The sequence below is a fragment of the Bombina bombina genome, chromosome 4, assembly GCF_027579735.1.
Source record: "Bombina bombina isolate aBomBom1 chromosome 4, aBomBom1.pri, whole genome shotgun sequence".
Lineage (NCBI taxonomy): Eukaryota > Metazoa > Chordata > Amphibia > Anura > Bombinatoridae > Bombina > Bombina bombina.
The window spans coordinates 640,407,176-640,434,316 of NC_069502.1; positions in this window are offsets into that span (position 1 = coordinate 640,407,176).

Genomic DNA, 27,141 nt, shown 5'->3' on the forward strand with positions numbered 1-27,141 from the left:
AAAACCCACCCAATCCCCCCTTAATAAAACCTACCACTAACCCCTTGAAGATCACCCTACCTTGAGAAGTCTTTACCCAGCCGGGCTGAAGTCCTCCACGAAGCCGGGCAGAAGTGGTCCTCCAGACGGGCAGAAGTCTTCATCAAAGCCAGCCAGAAGAGGTCCTCCAGACCCGCAGAAGTCTTCATCCAGATGGCATCTTCTATCTTCATCCATCTGGCGTGGAGCGGCTCCATCTTCAATACATCTGACGCGGAGCATCCTCTTCCAACGAAGTCCAACTGAAGATTGAAGGTTCCTTTAAATGACATCATCCAAGATGGCATCCCTTGAATTCCGATTGGCTAATAGAATTCTATCAGCCAATCTGAATTAAGGTAGAAAAAATCCTATTGGCTGATCCAATCAGCCAATAGGATTGAGCTTGCATTCTATTGGCTGATTGGATCAACCAATAGAATGCGAGCTCAATCCTATTGGCTGATTTCATCAGCCAATAGGATTTTTTCTACCTTAATTCCGATTGGATGATAGAATTCTATCAGCCAATCGGAATTCAAGGGATGCCATCTTGGATGACATCATTTAAAGGAACCTTCATTCTTCAGTTGGACTTCGTTGGAAGAGGATGCTCTGCATCAGATGTCTTGAAGATGGAGCTGCTCCGCGCCAGATGGATGAAGATAGAAGATGCCGCCTGGATGAAGACTTCTGCCCGTCTGGAGGACCTGTTCTGGCCGGCTTCGATGAAGACTTCTGCCCGTCTGGAGGACCTCTACTGGCCTGCTTCGATGAAGACTTCTACCCGTCTGGAGGACCCCTTCTGCTCGGCTTCGTGGAGGACTTCGGCCCGGCTGGGTGAAGACTTCTCAAGGTAGGGTGATCTTCAAGCGGTTAGTGTTAGGTTTTATTAAGGGGGGATTGAGTGGGTTTTAGAGTAGGGTTGGGTGTGTGGGTGGTGGGTTTTAATGTTGGGGGGTATTGTACTTTCTTTTACAGGTAAAAGAACTGATTACTTTGGGGCAATGCCCCGCAAAAGCCCTTTTAAGGGCTATTTGTAATTTAGTATAGGGTAGGGCTTTTTATTATTTTGGGGGGCTTTTTTATTTTATTAGGGGGATTAGATTAGGTGTAATTAGTTTAACAAACTTGTAATTATTTTATTATTTTCTGTAATTTAGTGGGGGTTTTTCTCTGTACTTTAGATAATTTTATTTAATTGTAATTAATTGTATTTAGTTTATTTAATTTATTTAATTATAGTGTAGTGTTAGGTGTAATTGTAACTTATGTTAGGTTTTATTTTACGGGTACATTTGTCTTTATTTTAACTAGGTAGCTATTAAATAGTTAATAACTGTTTAATAACTATTGTACCTAGTTAAAATAAATACAAAGTTGCCTGTAAAATAAAAATAAATCCTAAAATAGCTACAATGTAACTATTAGTTATATTGTAGCTAGCTTAGGGTTTATTTTAGAGGTAAGTATTTAGTTTTAATTAGGAATAATTTAGTTAATTGTAGTAATTTTATTTAGATTTATTTAAATTATATTTAAGTTAGGGGGGTGTTAGGGTTAGGGTAAGTCAGGTTTAGGGGTTAATACATTTAATATAGTGGCGGCGACATTGGGGGAGGCAGATTAGGGATTAATAAATGTAGGTAGGTGTCGGCGATGTTAGGGACGGAAGATTAGGGGTTAATAATATTTAACTAGTGTTTGCGAGACGGGAGTGCGGCGGTTTAGGTGTTAATATATTTATTAAAGTGGCGGCGATGTCCGGTTCGGCAGATTAGGGGTTAAAAATTTAATTTTACTGTTTGCGATGTGGGGGGGCCTCGATTTAGGGGTTAATAGGTAGTTTATGGGTGTTAATGTACTTTTTAGCACTTTAGTTAAGAGTTTTATGCTACGGCGTTAGCCCATAAAACTCTTAAGTACTGACTTTCAAATGCGTTAGGGATCTTGGAGGTAGAGGGTGTACCTCTCACTTTGAGGACGACTCGTAATACCAGCGTTAGGAAAATCCCATTAAAAATATAGGATACACAATTTACGTAAGTGGATTTGCGGTATGTTCGAGTCGCAGAAAAAAGTGAGCGGTACACCTGTACCTGCAAGACTCGTAATACCAGCGGGCGTTAAAAAACAGCGTTGGGACCTCTCAACGCTGCTTTTTAACCCTAACGCAAGACTCGTAATCTAGGCGTATGTGTTTGTAAAGCAAATGTGGTTTATGCCATTTTGAGTAAAAAAAAAAAAAAGATATTAAAAACAATTATATATCCCATTGTGTTTATTATGTATCAGCCATTTTTGTATAATTATGATTATTGAGCTAAAGCAAGCCAAAGCAATATGCACATCACATTCAGAATCCACAGCCCAAGCAGAAATAGACCCTTAATTTATGGATTATAGTTTTCAATGAAATTATTCATATTTTCTGTCATATAGTTATGAGTTATTGAACAACAGTCTAGATACTGTCATCTATAAGTCAGCAATTACTGGCTTTAATTCCACTTGTGTGTGGTAAACATTTTTTTAAACTGATGCCTACATTTATTTAACATAAATAATCTCCCAGATATCATATTTGTTCTTGCATATATTAATATGACAAGTTACCATTATTAATTGATTCTTTTTTATTTCTGGTGTTCAGCATGATATAATATAAAGTAGTAGTAAAATAATTAAACAGGAATCAAGGTAAATTCATTACAGAGAACAAAACAAGTTAGCTAATATAAATAAATTGTAAAGTTATTTAAAATGACTAAACTATAAAAAGGAAAAAATGGGTTTTCATGTCCCTTTAATCTCAGACTCATTACCCACTACCTTAACGTTCCATGAACCACTCTGTACAGTTATCTGACTAAACAGTGTTACCAAACACACTGGCTTCTCAGAAAAATTCCATATTTACATTTTTTGTTTCTGTTTGCAATTTTTATTTCCTTATATAATTTTTATGTATTCAGCTGTTTACTTTGCCACAGTACGTGCTAATGCTTCTACAGACTTGTAAGGACAACACCTTTTCTACATAACAAAGCACAGGTAAATTAATAAATGGTTGGTTATAGATCAATAGAGTTTTAATTTCCAATAGTTTTTCTTTTCCAACTTCCTTTTCATATTTATTGACTTTGCAAGTTAATACACGTTTACTTGCCTATTTTATGGTCACTTTCATTTATTAAACATTTTGGGATTCAAAAAAACATATATTTTCTGTAGTGATGTTGCGAACCTAAAAATTTGCGTTCGCCAACAGTGGACACGAACTTCCGCAACTGTTCGCGAACGGGCGAACCGGGCGAACCGCCATAGACTTCAATAGGCAGGCGAATTTTAAAACCCACAGGGACTCTTTCTGGCCACAAAAGTGATGGAAAAGTTGTTTCAAGGGGACTAACACCTGGACTTTGGCATGCCGGAGGGGGATTCATGGCAAAACTCCCATGGAAAATTACATAGTTGATGCAGAGTCTGTTTTTAAGCCATAAAGGGCATAAATCACCTAACATTCCTAAATTGTTTGGAATAACGTGCTTTAAAACATCAGGTATGATGTTGTATCGATCAGGTAGTGTAATGGTTCCGCCCGCTTCACAGTGACAGACCAAACTCCCCGTTTAAAGGGAAAGTCTACACCAGAATTTTTATTGTTTTAAAAGATAGATAATCCCTTTATTACCCATTTCCCAGTTTTGCATAACTAACACATTTATAATAATATACTTTTAATCTCTGTGATTATCTTGTATCTAAGCCTCTGCAAACTGCCCCTTTTTTCAGTTCTTTTGACAGACTTGCAGTCTAGCCAATCAGTGCCTGCTCCCAGATAACTTCTCGTGCACGAGCACAGTGTTATCTATATGAAATACGTGAACTAACACCCTCTAGTGGTGAAAAACTGTTAAAATGCAATCTGAAAGAGGTGGGCTTCAAGGTCTAAGAAATTAGCATATGAACCTCCTAGGTTAAGCTTTCAACTAAGAATACCAAGAGAACAAAGCAAAATTGGTGATAAAAGTAAACTGGAAAATTGTTTAAAATTACATGCTCTATCTGAATCATGAAAGTTTATTTTGGCCTAGACTGTCCCTTTAACGCACCGCAAACAACCGCAAACAGTCCATTTGCACTACCGCAAACTCCCCATTTGCACAAGGTTGGATACCAAGCTAGCCATGTCCCGTTCCTTGTCCTCACTGATGTCATTGAAGGTCTCTTCCTCCACCCAGCCATGTACAACACCAAGGGTCCCAGAAAGGTGACAACAAGCCCCCTGGGACGCCTGCTGTGTTTGGTCTTCCACCTCCTCAAAGCCACCTTCCTCCTCTGACTCCTCTTCTTCAGACTCCTCTCTCTGCGTTGCCTCTCTCTGCATTATTATAAGATGTGTTAAGTAGTACTATTCCTATCAGTGTTATCCCTGTTACGTCCCCTATCAGGGGACGTGTATATGGCATGGATTTTAGGAACCGGGAGATGGAAAAAGATGGTTGGTCGGTCCTCCTACTTCAAATTTGGGGCACTGCGCGTGCAATCTACTGTGCCACCAGATATGAGTGGTGTGTTAAGTAGTACTATTCTCATCAGTTTAATCCCTGTTACGTCCCCTATCAGGGGACGTGTATATGGCATGGATATGTATATGGCATGGCCGAAACACAAGTGGCTGTCAGATAACAGTCCAGCCACGAGATAGATAGATTTGATAGATAGATAGATAGATACATAGATTAGATAGATAGATCAATAGATGCAATAGATACATTTGATAGATACGATAGATAGATTTGATAGATAAATAGACAGATTTGATAGATAGATAATTTCCAAGACAGAGAATTACAAGACGTGCGTCTGGGACCCATGGTAAGGTTCACAGAGGCAGTTGCGGCGCCCAAGGCTCTGATTAGAACAGAGCACTCTGGAACGTATCTGCCCTCGGCCGAAATCGGAACATTCTTTAGCTTTCTGTCTGTTGGCCAAATGTCTGTCTGCCAAATGTCCGTCTGCCAAATGTTCGTCTGCCAAATGTCCTTCTGCATTTTGTCAGAGCACCGCGTGCAATCTACTGTGCCACCAGATATGAGTGGTGTGTTAAGTAGTACTATTCTGATCAGTTTAATCCCTGTTACGTCCCCTATCAGGGATGTGTATATGGCATGGATTTTAGGAGCCGGGAGATGGAAAAAGATGCTTGATCGGTCCTCCTACTTCAAATTTGAGGCACTGCGCGTGCAATCTACTGTGCCACCAGATATGAGTGGTGTGTTAAGTAGTACTATTCTGATCAGTTTAATCCCTGATACGTCCCCTATCAGGGGACGTGTATATGGCATGGATATGTATATGGCATGGCCGAAACACAAGTGGCTGTCAGATAACAGTCCGGCCACGAGATAGATAGATTTGATAGATAGATACATAGATTAGATAGATAGATCAATAGATGCAATAGATACATTTGATAGATACGATAGATAGATAGATAGATAGATAGATAGATTTGATAGATAGATAATTTCCAAGACAGATAATTACAAGACGTGCGGTCTGTGACCCATGGTAAGGTTCCCAGAGGCAGTTGCAGCGCCCGACGCTCTGATTAGAACAGAGCACTCTGGAACGTATCTGCCCTCGGCCGAAATCGGAACATTCTTTAGCTTTCTGTCTGTCGGCCAAATGTCCGTCTGCCAAATGTCCTTCTGCATTTTATCAGAGCACCGCGTGCAATCTACTGTGCCAGCAGATATGAGTGGTGTGTTAAGTAGTACTATTCTGATCAGTTTAATCCCTGTTACGTCCCATATCAGGGGACGTGTATATGGCATGGATTTTAGGAACCGGGAGATGGAAAAAGATGCTTGGTCGGTCCTCCTACTTCAAATTTGGGGCACTGCACATGCAATCTACTGTGCCACCAGATATGAGTGGTGTGTTAAGTAGTACTATTCTGATCAGTTTAATCCCTGTTACGTCCCCTATCAGGGGACGTGTATATGGCATGGATTTTAGGAACCGGGAGATGGAAAAAGATGCTTGGTCGGTCCTCCTACTTCAAATTTGGGGCACTGTGCATGCAATCTACTGTGCCACCAGATATGAGTGGTGTGGTTTTTGAAGCCACAGTGCAGCACCAGAGGCCAGAAAAATTTGGCATGTACACATGCCTGAAAAATTAGGTATTGTTGCAGCCGCTGCTATAGCAGCGGCCAGAAAAATTGATGTTTGTTTCCCAGGCAGGAAGTGCCCTAAAACATTGCGGCTTGATCCCTAGTTGGTGGCGGATAAGTCACGCAAGTCATCCGGCATTCAGAGATAAAATACAGCAGCGTGTGGACCATTTTTAGCCCAAGGCAGCTCATCACATCAGGCCTTTTTTAGTCAAATGTATCGCCCAATGTCAGTCCCTTCGGGATCCATCCCTCATTCATCTTAATAAAGGTGAGGTAATCTAGCCTTTTTTGACCTAGGCGACTTCTCTTCTCAGTGACAATACCTCCTGCTGCATTGAAGGTCCTTTCTGACAGGACACTTGAAGCGGAGCAGGCCAGAAGTTCTATAGCAAATTGGGATAGCTCAGGCCACAGGTCAAGCCTGCACACCCAGTAGTCAAGGGGTTCATCGCTCCTCAGAGTGTCGAGATCTGCAGTTAAGGCGAGGTAGTCTGCTACCTGTCGGTCAAGTCGTTCTCTGAGGGTGGACCCCGAAGGGCTGTGGCGATGCATAGGACTTAAAAAGCTCTGCATGTCCTCCATCAACAACACATCTGTAAAGCATCTTGTCCTTGCCGGCCTGGTCATGGGAGTCGGAGGATTACTTTCACTTCTTCCCTTGTTAGATTCCCGTTGTGCTGTGACATCACCCTTATATGCTGTGTAAAGCATACTTTTTAATTTATTTTGGAACTGCTGCATCCTTTCTGACTTGCGGTAGTTCGGTAACATTTCAGGCACTTTATGCTTATACCGGGGGTCTAGTAGCGTGGACACCCAGTACAGGTCGTTCTCCTTTAGCTTTTTTATACGAGGGTCCCTCAACAGGCACGACAGCATGAAAGACCCCATTTGCACAAGGTTGGATGCCAAGCTACTCATGTCCCGTTCCTCGTCCTCAGTGATCTCACTGAAGGTATCTTCTTCCCCCCAGCCACGTACAACACCACGGGTACCAGATAGGTGACAACGAGCACCCTGGGATGCCTGTTGTGGTTGGTCTTCCTCCTCCTCCTCAAAGCCACATTCCTCCTCTGACTCCTCTTTCTCACAATCCTCTTCCAGCGTTGCCGCTGGTCCAGCAAGCGATGCTGATAAGGCTGTTTCTGGTGGTGATGGTGACCACAACTCTTCCTCTTCACGCTCATCTATGGCCTTATCCAGCACTCTTCGCATGGCACGCTCCAGGAAGAAAATAAATGGTATGATGTCGCTGATGGTGCCTTCGGTGCGACTGACTAAGTTTGTCACCTCCTCAAAAGGACGCATGAGCCTACAGGCATTGCGCATGAGTGTCCAGTAACGTGGCAAAAAAATTCCCAGCTCCGCAGAGGCTGTCCTAGCACCCCGGTCATACAAATACTCGTTAACGGCCTTTTCTTGTTGGAGCAGGCGGTCGAACATTAGGAGTGTTGCATTCCACCGTGTCGGGCTGTCGCAAATCAAGCGCCTCACTGGCATGTTGTTTCACTACTGGATATCTAAAAAGTGCGCCATGGCCGTGTAGGAACGCCTCAAATGGCCACACACCTTCCTGGCCTGCTTCAGGACGTCCTGTAAGCCTGGGTACTTATGCACAAAGCGTTGTACGATCAGATTACACACATGTGCCATGCACGGCACATATGTCAACTTGCCCAATTTCAATGCCGCCACCAAATTACTTCCATTGTCAGAAACCACTTTGCCGATCTCCAGTTGGTGCGGGGTCAGCCACTGATCCACCCGTGCGTTCAGGGCGGACAGGAGTGCTGGTCCGGTGTGACTCTCTGCTTTCAGGCAAGTCAACCCCAAGACGGCGTGACACTGCCGTATCCGGGATGTGGAATAGTACCTGGGGAGCTGGGGGGGTGCCGTTGATATGGAGCAAGATGCAGCAGCAGAAGAGGACTCAGCCGAGGAGGTTATGGAAGAGGATGGAGTCGGAGGAGTAGAGGAGGTGGCAGCAGGCCTGCCTCCAAGTCGTGGCGGTGTCATCAACTCCTCTGCAGAGCCACGCATTCCATGCTTGTCAGCCATCAGCAGGTTTACCCAATGCGCAGTGTAGGTGATATACCTGCCCTGACAATGCTTTGCAGACCAGGTATCAGTGGTCAGATGGACCCTTGCCCCAACACTGTGTGCCAAACATGCCATTAATTCCTTTCGCACAATCGAGTACAGGTTGGGGATTGCCTATTGTGAAAATAAATTTCGGCCTGGTACCTTCCACTGCGGTGTCCCAATAGCTACAAATTTTTGGAACGTCTCAGACTCCACCAGCTTGTATGGTAAAAGCTGGCGGGCTAAGAGTTCAGACAAGCCAGCTGTTAGACGCCGGGCAAGGGGGTGACTTTGTGACATTGGCTTCTTACGCTCAAACATGTCCTTGACAGACACCTGACTGTGGGCAGATGACCAGGAAATACTCCGGAAGAGAGACGGAGTGGCGGATGGTTGAGAGGAGGCAAGGAGGACAGCAGTGGTTGATGTGGCTGAAGATGCTGGACCAGGAGGAGGATGGCGGCTTTGAGTTTGTGTGCTGCTTCTACTCATGTGTTGATCCCATAGGCGTTTGTGATGTGCGATCATGTGCCTTCGCAAAGCAGTTGTACCTAGGTGGGTGTTGGACTTCCCACGACTCAGTTTCTTTTGGCACAGGTTGCAAATGGCATCACTGTTGTCAGAGGCAGACACACAAAAAAAATGCCACACTGCTGAGCTCTGCGATGACGGCATTCTGGTGGTGGCAACAACATTCATTGATTGGCGTGCTGTCTGGCTGACCCCGGGTGCCGATGCATGCTGTCTGACTGTGCCACTAACTCTTTGCTATGATCTCCCCCTGCTTCCAACTCATCTCCTCCTCCTCCTCTCTGTCTCCCCATCTGAACTTTCTCCCTGTTCTTCTTCTCTTCTAGCGGGCACCCATGTGACATCCACGGACGCATCGTCATCATCAACCGCTTCACTTGTATCTGACAAATCAACAAAGGAAGCAGCAGCGGGTACAACATCATCATCATCATCACACCGTACATCCATGTCTGTAATGCTGCGGTAATTCGGTAACATTTCAGGCACTTTATGCTTATACCGGGGGTCTAGTAGCGTGGACACCCAGTACAGGTCGTTCTCCTTTAGCTTTTTTATACGAGGGTCCCTCAACAGGCACGACAGCATGAAAGACCCCATTTGCACAAGGTTGGATGCCAAGCTACTCATGTCCCGTTCCTCGTCCTCAGTGATCTCACTGAAGGTATCTTCTTCCCCCCAGCCACGTACAACACCACGGGTACCAGATAGGTGACAACGAGCACCCTGGGATGCCTGTTGTGGTTGGTCTTCCTCCTCCTCCTCAAAGCCACATTCCTCCTCTGACTCCTCTTTCTCACAATCCTCTTCCAGCGTTGCCGCTGGTCCAGCAAGCGATGCTGATAAGGCTGTTTCTGGTGGTGATGGTGACCACAACTCTTCCTCTTCACGCTCATCTATGGCCTTATCCAGCACTCTTCGCATGGCACGCTCCAGGAAGAAAATAAATGGTATGATGTCGCTGATGGTGCCTTCGGTGCGACTGACTAAGTTTGTCACCTCCTCAAAAGGACGCATGAGCCTACAGGCATTGCGCATGAGTGTCCAGTAACGTGGCAAAAAAATTCCCAGCTCCGCAGAGGCTGTCCTAGCACCCCGGTCATACAAATACTCGTTAACGGCCTTTTCTTGTTGGAGCAGGCGGTCGAACATTAGGAGTGTTGCATTCCACCGTGTCGGGCTGTCGCAAATCAAGCGCCTCACTGGCATGTTGTTTCACTACTGGATATCTAAAAAGTGCGCCATGGCCGTGTAGGAACGCCTCAAATGGCCACACACCTTCCTGGCCTGCTTCAGGACGTCCTGTAAGCCTGGGTACTTATGCACAAAGCGTTGTACGATCAGATTACACACATGTGCCATGCACGGCACATATGTCAACTTGCCCAATTTCAATGCCGCCACCAAATTACTTCCATTGTCAGAAACCACTTTGCCGATCTCCAGTTGGTGCGGGGTCAGCCACTGATCCACCCGTGCGTTCAGGGCGGACAGGAGTGCTGGTCCGGTGTGACTCTCTGCTTTCAGGCAAGTCAACCCCAAGACGGCGTGACACTGCCGTATCCGGGATGTGGAATAGTACCTGGGGAGCTGGGGGGGTGCCGTTGATATGGAGCAAGATGCAGCAGCAGAAGAGGACTCAGCCGAGGAGGTTATGGAAGAGGATGGAGTCGGAGGAGTAGAGGAGGTGGCAGCAGGCCTGCCTCCAAGTCGTGGCGGTGTCATCAACTCCTCTGCAGAGCCACGCATTCCATGCTTGTCAGCCATCAGCAGGTTTACCCAATGCGCAGTGTAGGTGATATACCTGCCCTGACCATGCTTTGCAGACCAGGTATCAGTGGTCAGATGGACCCTTGCCCCAACACTGTGTGCCAAACATGCCATTAATTCCTTTCGCACAATCGAGTACAGGTTGGGGATTGCCTATTGTGAAAATAAATTTCGGCCTGGTACCTTCCACTGCGGTGTCCCAATAGCTACAAATTTTTGGAACGTCTCAGACTCCACCAGCTTGTATGGTAAAAGCTGGCGGGCTAAGAGTTCAGACAAGCCAGCTGTTAGACGCCGGGCAAGGGGGTGACTTTGTGACATTGGCTTCTTACGCTCAAACATGTCCTTGACAGACACCTGACTGTGGGCAGATGACCAGGAAATACTCCGGAAGAGAGACGGAGTGGCGGATGGTTGAGAGGAGGCAAGGAGGACAGCAGTGGTTGATGTGGCTGAAGATGCTGGACCAGGAGGAGGATGGCGGCTTTGAGTTTGTGTGCTGCTTCTACTCATGTGTTGATCCCATAGGCGTTTGTGATGTGCGATCATGTGCCTTCGCAAAGCAGTTGTACCTAGGTGGGTGTTGGACTTCCCACGACTCAGTTTCTTTTGGCACAGGTTGCAAATGGCATCACTGTTGTCAGAGGCAGACACACAAAAAAAATGCCACACTGCTGAGCTCTGCGATGACGGCATTCTGGTGGTGGCAACAACATTCATTGATTGGCGTGCTGTCTGGCTGACCCCGGGTGCCGATGCATGCTGTCTGACTGTGCCACTAACTCTTTGCTATGATCTCCCCCTGCTTCCAACTCATCTCCTCCTCCTCCTCTCTGTCTCCCCATCTGAACTTTCTCCCTGTTCTTCTTCTCTTCTAGCGGGCACCCATGTGACATCCACGGACGCATCGTCATCATCAACCGCTTCACTTGTATCTGACAAATCAACAAAGGAAGCAGCAGCGGGTACAACATCATCATCATCATCACACCGTACGTCCATGTCTGTAATGCTGCCTGACTGAGACATATCACTGTTATCTACATCCTCTGTCAATGATGGTTGCGCATCACTCATTTCTTCCAACTGATGTGTAAATAACTCCTCTGACAGATCAAGTGAAGCGGCTGTGGTGCTAGTGTTGGTGGTGGCGGCAGGCAGGCGAGTGGTAACTTGAGAGGTGCCCGAAGCTAAGCTGGAGGAGGATGGTGCGTTAAGGTTCCAAGGGGAAGCTATAGAAGATTGGGTGTCCTGTGTTAAAAAGTCAACTATGTCCTCAGAACTTTTCGAGTTCATGGTACGTGGCCTCTGAACACTGGGCATTATTCTAGGGCCAAAGGGAATCACAGCACCACGACCACGACGGCACATGCGGGGTGGCCTGCCTCTGCCTGTCATTTTTTTTTAAATGTACACTTACACTACTATTAAACAAGATATGAGTGGTGCCACTAGGCAAGTGGGCACAGTATACGCTGTGAGCCTGACACAAAAAATGCAGACTGATGTTTCACAGTCCAAAAAGTTTTTTTTGTTTTAAATGTACACTTACACTACTATTAAAAAAGATATGAGTGGTGGCACTGGGCAAGTGGACACAGTATACGCTGTGAGTCTGGCACACATGCTGGCAGGCAGGCAACTGCAATTAGATTACACAAGCAGACTGATGTTTCACAGTCAAAAAGTTTATTTTTTTTTAAATTTACACTACTGTTACACCAGATATGAGTGGTGGCACTGGGCAAGTGGGCACAGTATACGATGTGAGCCTGGCACACACGCTGGCAGGCAGGCAACTGCAATTAGATTACACTAGCAGCTAAGGTATCTCACAGCGCTAACACAAAGTTCCTACTAGCTCCTAGGTACTGAAAGGGTACCTAGCTACCCTTAAGAATGAGTACTATAGAATAGGAAAGGGACCTTGGAGCGCCAGAGATAGGCGGAGGAACTAAAATGGGCTAATAAATATCGAATTGGGGCCCTCAATAAGCAAATGGACCAATATCATTTAGAATAAGTGCAAATATGGATACAAACCATTAAGGATATATAGGTACAATTTAATACGATTAAAACATAAATAAAATCATGGATCCATGGTACAATAACATCAATGACATATAAAATTAGCGTATGATAAAAACAATACGTTAACCAGCATCATTTAATCAGATTGTTTTTAACGTATTGTTTTTATCATACGCTAATTTTATATGTCATTGATGTTATTGTACCATGGATCCATGATTTTATTTATGTTTTAATCGTATTAAATTGTACCTATATATCCTTAATGGTTTGTATCCATTTTTGCACTTATTCTAAATGATATTGGTCCATTTGCTTATTGAGGGCCCCAATTCGATATTTATTAGCCCATTTTAGTTCCTCCGCCTATCTCTGGCGCTCCAAGGTCCCTTTCCTATTCTATAGATTACACTAGCAGACTGATGTTTCACAGTCAAAAAAGTTTTTTTTTTAAATTTACACTACTGTTACAACAGATATGAGTGGTGGCACTGGGCAAGTGGGCACAGTATACGCTGTGAGCCTGACACACATGCTGGCAGGCAGGCAACTGCAATTAGATTACACTAGCAGACTGATGTTTCACAGTCAAAAAAGATTTTTTTTTTAATTTACACTACTGTTACAACAGATATGCGTGGTGGCACTGGGCAAGTGGGCCTGGCACACACGCTGGCAGGCAGGCAACTGCAATTAGTTTACACAAGCAGACTGATGTTTCACACTCAAAAAAGTTTTTTTTAATTTTATTTACACTACTGTTACACCAGTTATGAGTGGTGATACTGGGCAAGTGGGCACAGTATACGCAGTGAGTCTGACACACACGCTGGCAGGCAGGCAACTGCAATTAGATTACACTAGCAGACTGATGTTTCACAGTCAAAAAAGTTTTTTTTTTTTTAAATTTACACTAATGTTACAACAGCTATGAGTGATGGCACTGGGCAAGTGGGCCTGGCACACACGCTGGCAGGCAGGCAACTGCAATTAGATTACACAAGCAGACTGATGTTTCACAGTCAAAAACGTTTTTTTTTTTAAATTTACACTACTGTTACAACAGATATGAGTGGTGGCACTGGGCAAGTGGGTCTGGCACACACGCTGGCAGGCAGGCAACTGCAATTAGATTACACAAGCAGACTGATGTTTCACAGTCAAAAAAGTTTTTTTTTTTTAAATTTACACTACTGTTACACCAGATATGAGTGGTGGCACTGGGCAAGTGGGCACAGTATACGGTGTGAGCCTGACACACATGCTGGCAGGCAGGCAACTGCAATTAGATTACACTAGCAGACTGATGTTTCACAGTCAAAAAAGATTTTTTTTTTAATTTACACTACTGTTACAACAGATATGAGTGGTGGCACTGGGCAAGTGGGCCTGGCACACACGCTGGCAGGCAGGCAACTGCAATTAGTTTACACAAGCAGACTAATGTTTCACAGTCAAAAAAGTTTTTTTTAATTTTATTTACACTACTGTTACACCAGATATGAGTGGTGATACTGGGCAAGTGGGCACAGTATACGCAGTGAGTCTGACACACACGCTGGCAGGCAGGAAACTGCAAGTAGATTACACTAGCAGACTGATGTTTCACAGTCAAAAAAGTTTTTTTTTTTTAAAATTTACACTACTGTTACAACAGCTATGAGTGATGGCACTGGGCAAGTGGGCCTGGCACACACGCTGGCAGGCAGGCAACTGCAATTAGATTACACAAGCAGACTGATGTTTCACAGTCAAAAACGTTTTTTTTTTTAAATTTACACTACTGTTACAACAGATATGAGTGGTGGCACTGGGCAAGTGGGTCTGGCACACACGCTGGCAGGCAGGCAACTGCAATTAGATTACACAAGCAGACTGATGTTTCACAGTCAAAAAAGTTTTTTTTTTTTTAATTTACACTACTGTTACACCAGATATGAGTGGTGGCACTGGGCAAGTGGGCACAGTATATGCTGTGAGCCTGACACACACGCTGGCAGACCGGCAACTGCAATTAGATTACACTAGCAGACTGATGTTTCACAGTCAAAAAAGTTTTTTTTTTTAAATTTACACTACTGTTACACCAGATATGAGTGGTGGCACTGGGCAAGTAGGCACAGTATACGCTGTGAGCCTGGCACACACGCTGGCAGGCAGGCAACTGCAATTAGATTACACAAGCAGACTGATGTTTCACAGTCAAAAACGTTTTTTTTTTTTAAATTTACACTACTGTTACAACAGATATGAGTGGTGGCACTGGGCAAGTGGGTCTGGCACACACGCTGGCAGGCAGGCAACTGCAATTAGATTACACAAGCAGACTGATGTTTCACAGTCAAAAAAGTTTTTTTTTTTTTTTAAATTTACACTACTGTTACACCAGATATGAGTGGTGGCACTGGGAAAGTGGGCACAGTATATGCTGTGAGCCTGACACACACGCTGGCAGACCGGCAACTGCAATTAGATTACACTAGCAGACTGATGTTTCACAGTCAAAAAAGTTTTTTTTTTTTTAAATTTACACTACTGTTACACCAGATATGAGTGGTGGCACTGGGCAAGTGGGCACAGTATATGCTGTGAGCCTGACACACACGCTGGCAGACCGGCAACTGCAATTAGATTACACTAGCAGACTGATGTTTCACAGTCAAAAAAGTTTTTTTTTTAAATTTACACTACTGTTACAACAGATATGAGTAGTGGCACTGGGAAGTGGGCCTGGCACACACGCTGGCAGGCAGGCAACTGCAATTAGATTACACTAGCAGACTGATGTTTCACAGTCAAAAAAGTTTTTTTTTTAAATTTACACTACTGTTACAACAGATATGAGTGGTGGCACTGGGCAAGTGGGCCTGGCACACATGCTGGCAGGCAGGCAGGCAACTGCAATTAGATTACACAAGCAGACTGATGTTTCACAGTCAAAAAAGTTTTTTTTAATTTTATTTACACTACTGTTACACCAGATATGAGTGGTGATACTGGGCAAGTGGGCACAGTATACGCAGTGAGTCTGGCACACACGCTGGCAGGCAGGCAACTGCAATTAGATTACACTAGCAGACTGATGTTTCACAGTCAAAAAAGTTTTTTTTTTTTAAATTTACACTACTGTTACAACAGATATGAGTGGTGGCACTGGGCAAGTGGGCCTGGCACACACGCTGGCAGGCAGGCAACTGCAATTAGATTACAATAGCAGACTGATGTTTCACAGTCAAAAAAGTTTGTTTTTTTAAATTTACACTACTGTTACACCAGATACGAGTGGTGGCACTGGGCAAGTGGGCACAGTATATGCTGTGAGCCTGACACACACGCTGGCAGACAGGCAACTGCAATTAGATTACACTAGCAGACTGATGTTTCACAGTCAAAAAAGTTTATTTTTTTTAAATTTACACTACTGTTACACCAGATATGAGTGGTGGCACTGGGCAAGTGGGCACAGTATACGCTGTGAGCCTGGCACACATGCTGGCAGGCAGGCAACTGCAATTAGATTACACTAGCAGACTGATGTTTCACAGTCAAAAAAGTTTTTTTTTTTTAAATTTACACTACTGTTGTAACAGATATGAGTGGTGGCACTGGGCAAGTGGGCCTGGCACACACGCTGGCAGGCAGGCAACTGCAATTAGATTACAATAGCAGACTGATGTTTCACAGTCAAAAAAGTTTTTTTTTTTTAAATTTACACTACTGTTACAACAGATATGAGTGGTGGCACTGGGCAAGTGGGCACAGTATACGCTGTGAGCCTGGCACACAAGCTGGCAGGCAGGCAACTGAAATTAGATTACACTAGCAGACTGATGTTTCACAGTCAAAAAAGTTTTTTTTTTTTAAATTTACACTACTGTTACAACAGATATGAGTGGTGGCACTGGGCAAGTGGGCCTGGCACACACGCTGGCAGGCAGGCAACTGCAATTAGATTACACAAGCAGACTGATGTTTCACAGTCAAAAAATTTTTTTTTAAATTTACACTACTGTTACAACAGATATGAGTGGTGGCACTGGGCAAGTGGGCCTGGCACACACACTGGCAGGCAACTGCAATTAGATTACACAAGCAGACTGATGTTTCACACTCAAAAAAGTTTTTTTTAATTTTATTTACACTACTGTTACACCAGTTATGAGTGGTGATACTGGGCAAGTGGGCACAGTATACGCAGTGAGTCTGACACACACGCTGGCAGGCAGGCAACTGCAATTAGATTACACTAGCAGACTGATGTTTCACAGTCAAAAATTTTTTTTTTTTTTTAAATTTACACTAATGTTACAACAGCTATGAGTGATGGCACTGGGCAAGTGGGCCTGGCACACACGCTGGCAGGCAGGCAACTGCAATTAGATTACACAAGCAGACTGATGTTTCACAGTCAAAAACGTTTTTTTTTTTAAATTTACACTACTGTTACAACAGATATGAGTGGTGGCACTGGGCAAGTGGGTCTGGCACACACGCTGGCAGGCAGGCAACTGCAATTAGATTACACAAGCAGACTGATGTTTCACAGTCAAAAAAGTTTTTTTTTTTTAAATTTACACTACTGTTACACCAGATATGAGTGGTGGCACTGGGCAAGTGGGCACAGTATACGGTGTGAGCCTGACACACATGCTGGCAGGCAGGCAACTACAATTAGATTACACTAGCAGACTGATGTTTCACAGTCAAAAAAGATTTTTTTTTTAATTTACACTACTGTTACAACAGATATGAGTGGTGGCACTGGGCAAGTGGGCCTGGCACACACGCTGGCAGGCAGGCAACTGCAATTAGTTTACACAAGCAGACTGATGTTTCACAGTCAAAAAAGTTTTTTTTAATTTTATTTACACTACTGTTACACCAGATATGAGTGGTGGCACTGGACAAGTGGGTCTGGCACACACGCTGGCAGGCAGGCAACTGCAATTAGATTACACAAGCAGACTGATGTTTCACAGTCAAAAAAGTTTTTTTTTTTTTAATTTACACTACTGTTACACCAGATATGAGTGGTGGCACTGGGCATGTGGGCACAGTATATGCTGTGAGCCTGACACACACGCTGGCAGACCGGCAACTGCAATTAGATTACACTAGCAGACTGATGTTTCACAGTCAAAAAAGTTTATTTTTTTTAAATTTACACTACTGTTACACCAGATATGAGTGGTGGCACTGGGCAAGTGGGCACAGTATACGCTGTGAGCCTGGCACACATGCTGGCAGGCAGGCAACTGCAATTAGATTACACTAGCAGACTGATGTTTCACAGTCAAAAAAGTTTTTTTTTTTTAAATTTACACTACTGTTACAACAGATATGAGTGGTGGCACTGGGCAAGTGGGCCTGGCACACACGCTGGCAGGCAGGCAACTGCAATTAGATTACACAAGCAGACTGATGTTTCACAGTCAAAATTTTTTTTTTTAAATTTACACTACTGTTACAACAGATATGAGTGATGGCACTGGGCAAGTGGGCCTGGCACACACGCTGGCAGGCAGGCAACTGCAATTAGATTACACAAGCAGACTGATGTTTCACAGTCAAAAACGTTTTTTTTTTTAAATTTACACTACTGTTACAACAGATATGAGTGGTGGCACTGGGCAAGTGGGTCTGGCACACACGCTGGCAGGCAGGCAACTGCAATTAGATTACACAAGCAGACTGATGTTTCACAGTCAAAAAAGTTTTTTTTTTTTAAATTTACACTACTGTTACACCAGATATGAGTGGTGGCACTGGGCAAGTGGGCACAGTATACGGTGTGAGCCTGACACACATGCTGGCAGGCAGGCAACTGCAATTAGATTACACTAGCAGACTGATGTTTCACAGTCAAAAAAGATTTTTTTTTTAATTTACACTACTGTTACAACAGATATGAGTGGTGGCACTGGGCAAGTGGGCCTGGCACACACGCTGGAAGCAGGCAACTGCAATTAGTTTACACAAGCAGACTGATGTTTCACAGTCAAAAAAGTTTTTTTTAATTTTATTTACACTACTGTTACACCAGATATGAGTGGTGGCACTGGGCAAGTGGGTCTGGCACACACGCTGGCAGGCAGGCAACTGCAATTAGATTACACAAGCAGACTGATGTTTCACAGTCAAAAAAGTTTGTTTTTTTTTAATTTACACTACTGTTACACCAGATATGAGTGGTGGCACTGGGCATGTGGGCACAGTATATGCTGTGAGCCTGACACACACGCTGGCAGACCGGCAACTGCAATTAGATTACACTAGCAGACTGATGTTTCACAGTCAAAAAAGTTTATTTTTTTTAAATTTACACTACTGTTACACCAGATATGAGTGGTGGCACTGGGCAAGTGGGCACAGTATACGCTGTGAGCCTGGCACACATGCTGGCAGGCAGGCAACTGCAATTAGATTACACTAGCAGACTGATGTTTCACAGTCAAAAAAGTTTTTTTTTTTTAAATTTACACTACTGTTACAACAGATATGAGTGGTGGCACTGGGCAAGTGGGCCTGGCACACACGCTGGCAGGCAGGCAACTGCAATTAGATTACACAAGCAGACTGATGTTTCACAGTCAAAATTTTTTTTTTTAAATTTACACTACTGTTACAACAGATATGAGTGGTGGCACTGGGCAAGTGGGCCTGGCACACACACTGGCAGGCAACTGCAATTAGATTACACAAGCAGACTGATGTTTCACACTCAAAAAAGTTTTTTTTAATTTTATTTACACTACTGTTACACCAGTTATGAGTGGTGATACTGGGCAAGTGGGCACAGTATACGCAGTGAGTCTGACACACACGCTGGCAGGCAGGCAACTGCAATTAGATTACACTAGCAGACTGATGTTTCACAGTCAAAAAAGTTTTTTTTTTTTTAAATTTACACTAATGTTACAACAGCTATGAGTGATGGCACTGGGCAAGTGGGCCTGGCACACACGCTGGCAGGCAGGCAACTGCAATTAGATTACACAAGCAGACTGATGTTTCACAGTCAAAAACGTTTTTTTTTTTTTTAAATTTACACTACTGTTACACCAGATATGAGTGGTGGCACTGGGAAAGTGGGCACAGTATATGCTGTGAGCCTGACACACACGCTGGCAGACCGGCAACTGCAATTAGATTACACTAGCAGACTGATGTTTCACAGTCAAAAAAGTTTTTTTTTTTTTAAATTTACACTACTGTTACACCAGATATGAGTGGTGGCACTGGGCAAGTGGGCACAGTATATGCTGTGAGCCTGACACACACGCTGGCAGACCGGCAACTGCAATTAGATTACACTAGCAGACTGATGTTTCACAGTCAAAAAAGTTTTTTTTTTAAATTTACACTACTGTTACAACAGATATGAGTAGTGGCACTGGGAAGTGGGCCTGGCACACACGCTGGCAGGCAGGCAACTGCAATTAGATTACACTAGCAGACTGATGTTTCACAGTCAAAAAAGTTTTTTTTTTAAATTTACACTACTGTTACAATAGATATGAGTGGTGGCACTGGGCAAGTGGGCCTGGCACACACGCTGGCAGGCAGGCAGGCAACTGCAATTAGATTACACAAGCAGACTGATGTTTCACAGTCAAAAAAGTTTTTTTTTATTTTATTTACACTACTGTTACACCAGATATGAGTGGTGATACTGGGCAAGTGGGCACAGTATACGCAGTGAGTCTGGCACACACGCTGGCAGGCAGGCAACTGCAATTAGATTACACTAGCAGACTGATGTTTCACAGTCAAAAAAGTTTTTTTTTTTTAAATTTACACTACTGTTACAACAGATATGAGTGGTGGCACTGGGCAAGTGGGCCTGGCACACACGCTGGCAGGCAGGCAACTGCAATTAGATTACAATAGCAGACTGATGTTTCACAGTCAAAAAAGTTTGTTTTTTTAAATTTACACTACTGTTACACCAGATACGAGTGGTGGCACTGGGCAAGTGGGCACAGTATATGCTGTGAGCCTGACACACACGCTGGCAGACAGGCAACTGCAATTAGATTACACTAGCAGACTGATGTTTCACAGTCAAAAAAGTTTATTTTTTTTAAATTTACACTACTGTTACACCAGATATGAGTGGTGGCACTGGGCAAGTGGGCACAGTATACGCTGTGAGCCTGGCACACATGCTGGCAGGCAGGCAACTGCAATTAGATTACACTAGCAGACTGATGTTTCACAGTCAAAAAAGTTTTTTTTTTTTTAAATTTACACTACTGTTGTAACAGATATGAGTGGTGGCACTGGGCAAGTGGGCCTGGCACACACGCTGGCAGGCAGGCAACTGCAATTAGATTACAATAGCAGACTGATGTTTCACAGTCAAAAAAGTTTTTTTTTTTAAATTTACACTACTGTTACAACAGATATGAGTGGTGGCACTGGGCAAGTGGGCCTGGCACACACGCTGGCAGGCAGGCAACTGCAATTAGATTACACAAGCAGACTGATGTTTCACAGTCAAATTTTTTTTTTTTAAATTTACACTACTGTTACAACAGATATGAGTGGTGGCACTGGGCAAGTGGGCCTGGCACACACACTGGCAGGCAACTGCAATTAGATTACACTAGCAGACTGATGTTTCACAGTCAAAAAGTTTTTTTTTTAAATTTACACTACTGTTACACCAGATATGAGTGGTGGCACTGGGCAAGTGGGCACAGTATATGCTGTGTGCCTGACACACACGCTGGCAGACCGGCAACTGCAATTAGATTACACTAGCAGACTGATGTTTCACAGTCAAAAAAGTTTTTTTTTTTAAATTTACACTACTGTTACACCAGATATGAGTGGTGGCACTGGGCAAGTGGGCACAGTATACGCTGTGAGCCTGGCACACACGCTGGCAGGCAGGCAACTGCAATTAGATTACACAAGCAGACTGATGTTTCACAGTCAAAAACGTTTTTTTTTTTTAAATTTACACTACTGTTACAACAGATATGAGTGGTGGCACTGGGCAAGTGGGTCTGGCACACACGCTGGCAGGCAGGCAACTGCAATTAGATTACACAAGCAGACTGATGTTTCACAGTCAAAAAAGTTTTTTTTTTTTTAAATTTACACTACTGTTACACCAGATATGAGTGGGGGCACTGGGAAAGTGGGCACAGTATATGCTGTGAGCCTGACACACACGCTGGCAGACCGGCAACTGCAATTAGATTACACTAGCAGACTGATGTTTCACAGTCAAAAAAGTTTTTTTTTTTTAAATTTACACTACTGTTACACCAGATATGAGTGGTGGCACTGGGCAAGTGGGCACAGTATATGCTGTGAGCCTGACACACACGCTGGCAGACCGGCAACTGCAATTAGATTACACTAGCAGACTGATGTTTCACAGTCAAAAAAGTTGTTTTTTTTTAATTTACACTACTGTTACAACAGATATGAGTAGTGGCACTGGGAAGTGGGCCTGGCACACACGCTGGCAGGCAGGCAACTGCAATTAGATTACACTAGCAGACTGATGTTTCACAGTCAAAAAAGTTTTTTTTTTAAATTTACACTACTGTTACAACAGATATGAGTGGTGGCACTGGGCAAGTGGGCCTGGCACACACGCTGGCAGGCAGGCAGGCAGGCAACTGCAATTAGATTACACAAGCAGACTGATGTTTCACAGTCAAAAAAGTTTTTTTTTATTTTATTTACACTACTGTTACACCAGATATGAGTGGTGATACTGGGCAAGTGGGCACAGTATACGCAGTGAGTCTGGCACACACGCTGGCAGGCAGGCAACTGCAATTAGATTACACTAGCAGACTGATGTTTCACAGTCAAAAAAGTTTTTTTTTTAAATTTACACTACTGTTACAACAGATATGAGTGGTGGCACTGGGCAAGTGGGCCTGGCACACACGCTGGCAGGCAGGCAACTGCAATTAGATTACAATAGCAGACTGATGTTTCACAGTCAAAAAAGTTTTTTTTTTTTAAATTTACACTACTGTTACACCAGATACGAGTGGTGGCACTGGGCAAGTGGGCACAGTATATGCTGTGAGCCTGACACACACGCTGGCAGACAGGCAACTGCAATTAGATTACACTAGCAGACTGATGTTTCACAGTCAAAAAAGTTTATTTTTTTTAAATTTACACTACTGTTACACCAGATATGAGTGGTGGCACTGGGCAAGTGGGCACAGTATACGCTGTGAGCCTGGCACACATGCTGGCAGGCAGGCAACTGCAATTAGATTACACTAGCAGACTGATGTTTCACAGTCAAAAAAGTTTTTTTTTTTTAAATTTACACTACTGTTGTAACAGATATGAGTGGTGGCACTGGGCAAGTGGGCCTGGCACACATGCTGGCAGGCAGGCAACTGCAATTAGATTACAATAGCAGACTGATGTTTCACAGTCAAAAAAGTTTTTTTTTTAAAATTTACACTACTGTTACAACAGATATGAGTGGTGGCACTGGGCAAGTGGGCCTGGCACACACGCTGGCAGGCAGGCAACTGCAATTAGATTACACAAGCAGACTGATGTTTCACAGTCAAAAAATTTTTTTTTTTAAATTTACACTACTGTTACAACAGATATGAGTGGTGGCACTGGGCAAGTGGGCCTGGCACACACACTGGCAGGCAACTGCAATTAGATTACACTAGCAGACTGATGTTTCACAGTCAAAAAGTTTTTTTTTTAAATTTACACTACTGTTACACCAGATATGAGTGGTGGCACTGGGCAAGTGGGCACAGTATACGCTGTGAGTCTGGCACACACGCTGGCAGGCAGGCAACTGCAATTAGATTGCACTAGCAGACTGATGTTTCACAGTCAAAAAAGTTTTTTTTTTTAAATTTACACTACTGTTACACCAGATATGAGTGGTGGCACTGGGCAAGTGGGCCTGGCACACACGCTGGCAGGCAGGCAACTGCAATTAGATTACACAGGCAGACTGATGTTTCACAGTCAAAAAAGTTTTTTTTTTTAAATTTACCCTACTGTTACACCAGATATGAGTGGTGGCACTGGGCAAGTGGGCACAGTATATGCTGTGAGCCTGACACACACGCTGGCAGACAGGCAACTGCAAATAGATTACACTAGCAGACTGATGTTTCACAGTCAAAAAAGTTTATTTTTTTTAAATTTACACTACTGTTACACCAGATATGAGTGGTGGCACTGGGCAAGTGGGCACAGTATACGCTGTGAGCCTGGCACACACGCTGGCAGGCAGGCAACTGCTATTAGATTACAATAGCAGACGGATGTTTCACAGTCAAAAAAGTTTTTTTTTTTTAAATTTACACTACTGTTACAACAGATATGAGTTGTGGCACTGGGCAAGTGGGCCTGGCACACACGCTGGCAGGCAGGCAACTGCAATTAGATTACAATAGCAGACTGATGTTTCACAGTCAAAAAAGTTTTTTTTTTTAAATTTACACTACTGTTACAACAGATATGAGTGGTGGCACTGGGCAAGTGGGCCTGGCACACACGCTGGCAGGCAGGCAACTGCAATTAGATTACACAAGCAGACTGATGTTTCACAGTCAAAATTTTTTTTTTTTAAATTTACACTACTGTTACAACAGATATGAGTGGTGGCACTGGGCAAGTGGGCCTGGCACACACACTGGCAGGCAGGCAACTGCAATTAGATTACACTAGCAGACTGATGTTTCACAGTCAAAAAAGTTTTTTTTTTTTAAATTTACACTACTGTTACACCAGATATGAGTGGTGGCACTGGGCAAGTGGGCCTGGCACACACGCTGGCAGGCAGGCAACTGCAATTAGATTACACAAGCAGACTGATGTTTCATAGTCAAAAAAGTTTTTTTTTTAAATTTACACTACTGTTACACCAGATATGAGTGGTGGCACTGGGCAAGTGGGCCTGGCACACACGCTGGCAGGCAGGCAACTGCAATTAGATTACACAAGCAGACTGATGTTTCACAGTCAAAATTTTTTTTTTTTAAATTTACACTACTGTTACAACAGATATGAGTGGTGGCACTGGGCAAGTGGGCCTGGCACACACACTGGCAGGCAGGCAACTGCAATTAGATTACACTAGCAGACTGATGTTTCACAGTCAAAAAAGTTTTTTTATTAAATTTACACTACTGTTACACCAGATATGAGTGGTGGCACTGGGCAAGTGGGCACAGTATACGCTGTGAGTCTGGCACACACGCTGGCAGGCAGGCAACTGCAATTAGATTACACTAGCAGACTGATGTTTCACAGTCAAAAAAGTTTTTTTTTTAAATTTACACTACTGTTACACCAGATATGAGTGGTGGCACTGGGCAAGTGGGCCTGGCACACACGCTGGCAGGCAGGCAACTGCAATTAGATTACACAAGCAGACTGATGTTTCACAGTCAAAAAAGTTTTTTTTTTTAAATTTACCCTACTGTTACACCAGATATGAGTGGTGGCACTGGGCAAGTGGGCACAGTATATTCTGTGAGCCTGACACACATGCTGGCAGACAGGCAACTGCAATTAGATTACACTAGCAGACTGATGTTTCACAGTCAAAAAAGTTAATTTTTTTTAAATTTACACTACTGTTACACCAGATATGAGTGGTGGCACTGGGCAAGTGGGCACAGTATACGCTGTGAGCCTGGCACACACGCAGGCAGGCAACTGCAATTAGATTACACTAGCAGACTGATGTTTCAGAGTCAAAAAAGTTTTTTTTTAAAAATTTACACTACTGTTACAACAGATATGAGTTGTGGCACTGGGCAAGTGGGCCTGGCACACACGCTGGCAGGCAGGCAACTGCAATTAGATTACAATAGCAGACTGATGTTTCACAGTCAAAAAAGTTTTTTTTTTTAAATTTACACTACTGTTACAACAGATATGAGTGGTGGCACTGGGCAAGTGGGCCTGGCACACATGCTGGCAGGCAGGCAACTGCAATTAGATTACACAAGCAGACTGATGTTTCACAGTCAAAAATTTTTTTTTTTAAATTTACACTACTCTTACAACAGATATGAGTGGTGGCACTGGGCAAGTGGGCCTGGCACACACACTGGCAGGCAGGCAACTGCAATTAGATTACACTAGCAGACTGATGTTTCACAGTCAAAAAGTTTTTTTTTTAAATTTACACTACTGATACACTAGATATGAGTGGTGGCACTGGGCAAGTGGGCACAGTATACGCTGTGAGCCTGGCACAGACGCTGGCAGGCAGGCAACTGCAATTAGATTACACTAGCAGACTGATGTTTCACAGTCAAAAAAGTTTTTTTTTTTAAATTTACACTACTGTTACACCAGATATGAGTGGTGGCACTGGGCAAGTGGGCCTGGCACACACGCTGGCAGGCAGGCAACTGCAATTAGATTACACAGGCAGACTGATGTTTCACAGTCAAAAAAGTTTTTTTTTTTAAATTTACCCTACTGTTACACCAGATATGAGTGGTGGCACTGGGCAAGTGGGCACAGTATATGCTGTGAGCCTGACACACATGCTGGCATACAGGCAACTGCAATTAGATTACACTAGCAGACTGATGTTTCACAGTCAAAAAAGTTTTTTTTTTTTAAATTTACACTACTGTTACACCAGATATGAGTGGTGGCACTGGGCAAGTGGGCACAGTATACGCTGTGAGCCTGGCACACACGCTGGCAGGCAGGCAACTGCAATTAGATTACACTAGCAGACTGATGTTTCAGAGTCAAAAAATTTTTTTTTTTTTTAAATTTACACTACTGTTACAACAGATATGAGTTGTGGCACTGGGCAAGTGGGCCTGGCACACACGCTGGCAGGCAGGCAACTGCAATTAGATTACAATAGCAGACTGATGTTTCACAGTCAAAAAAGTTTTTTTTTTAAAATTTACACTACTGTTACAACAGATATGAGTGGTGGCACTGGGCAAGTGGGCCTGGCACACACGCTGGCAGGCAGGCAACTGCAATTAGATTACACAAGCAGACTGATGTTTCACAGTCAAACATTTTTTTTTTAAAATTTACACTACTCTTACAACAGATATGAGTGGTGGCACTGGGCAAGTGGGCCTGGCACACACACTGGCAGGCAGGCAACTGCAATTAGATTACACTAGCAGACTGATGTTTCACAGTCAAAAAAGTTTTTTTTTTTAAATTTACACTACTGTTACACCAGATATGAGTGGTGGCACTGGGCAAGTGGGCCTGGCACACACGCTGGCAGGCAGGCAACTGCAATTAGATTACACAAGCAGACTGATGTTTCACAGTCAAAAAAGTTTTTTTTTTTAAATTTACCCTACTGTTACACCAGATATGAGTGGTGGCACTGGGCAAGTGGGCACAGTATATGCTGTGAGCCTGACACACATGCTGGCATACAGGCAACTGCAATTAGATTACACTAGCAGACTGATGTTTCACAGTCAAAAAAGTTTTTTTTTTTTAAATTTACACTACTGTTACACCAGATATGAGTGGTGGCACTGGGCAA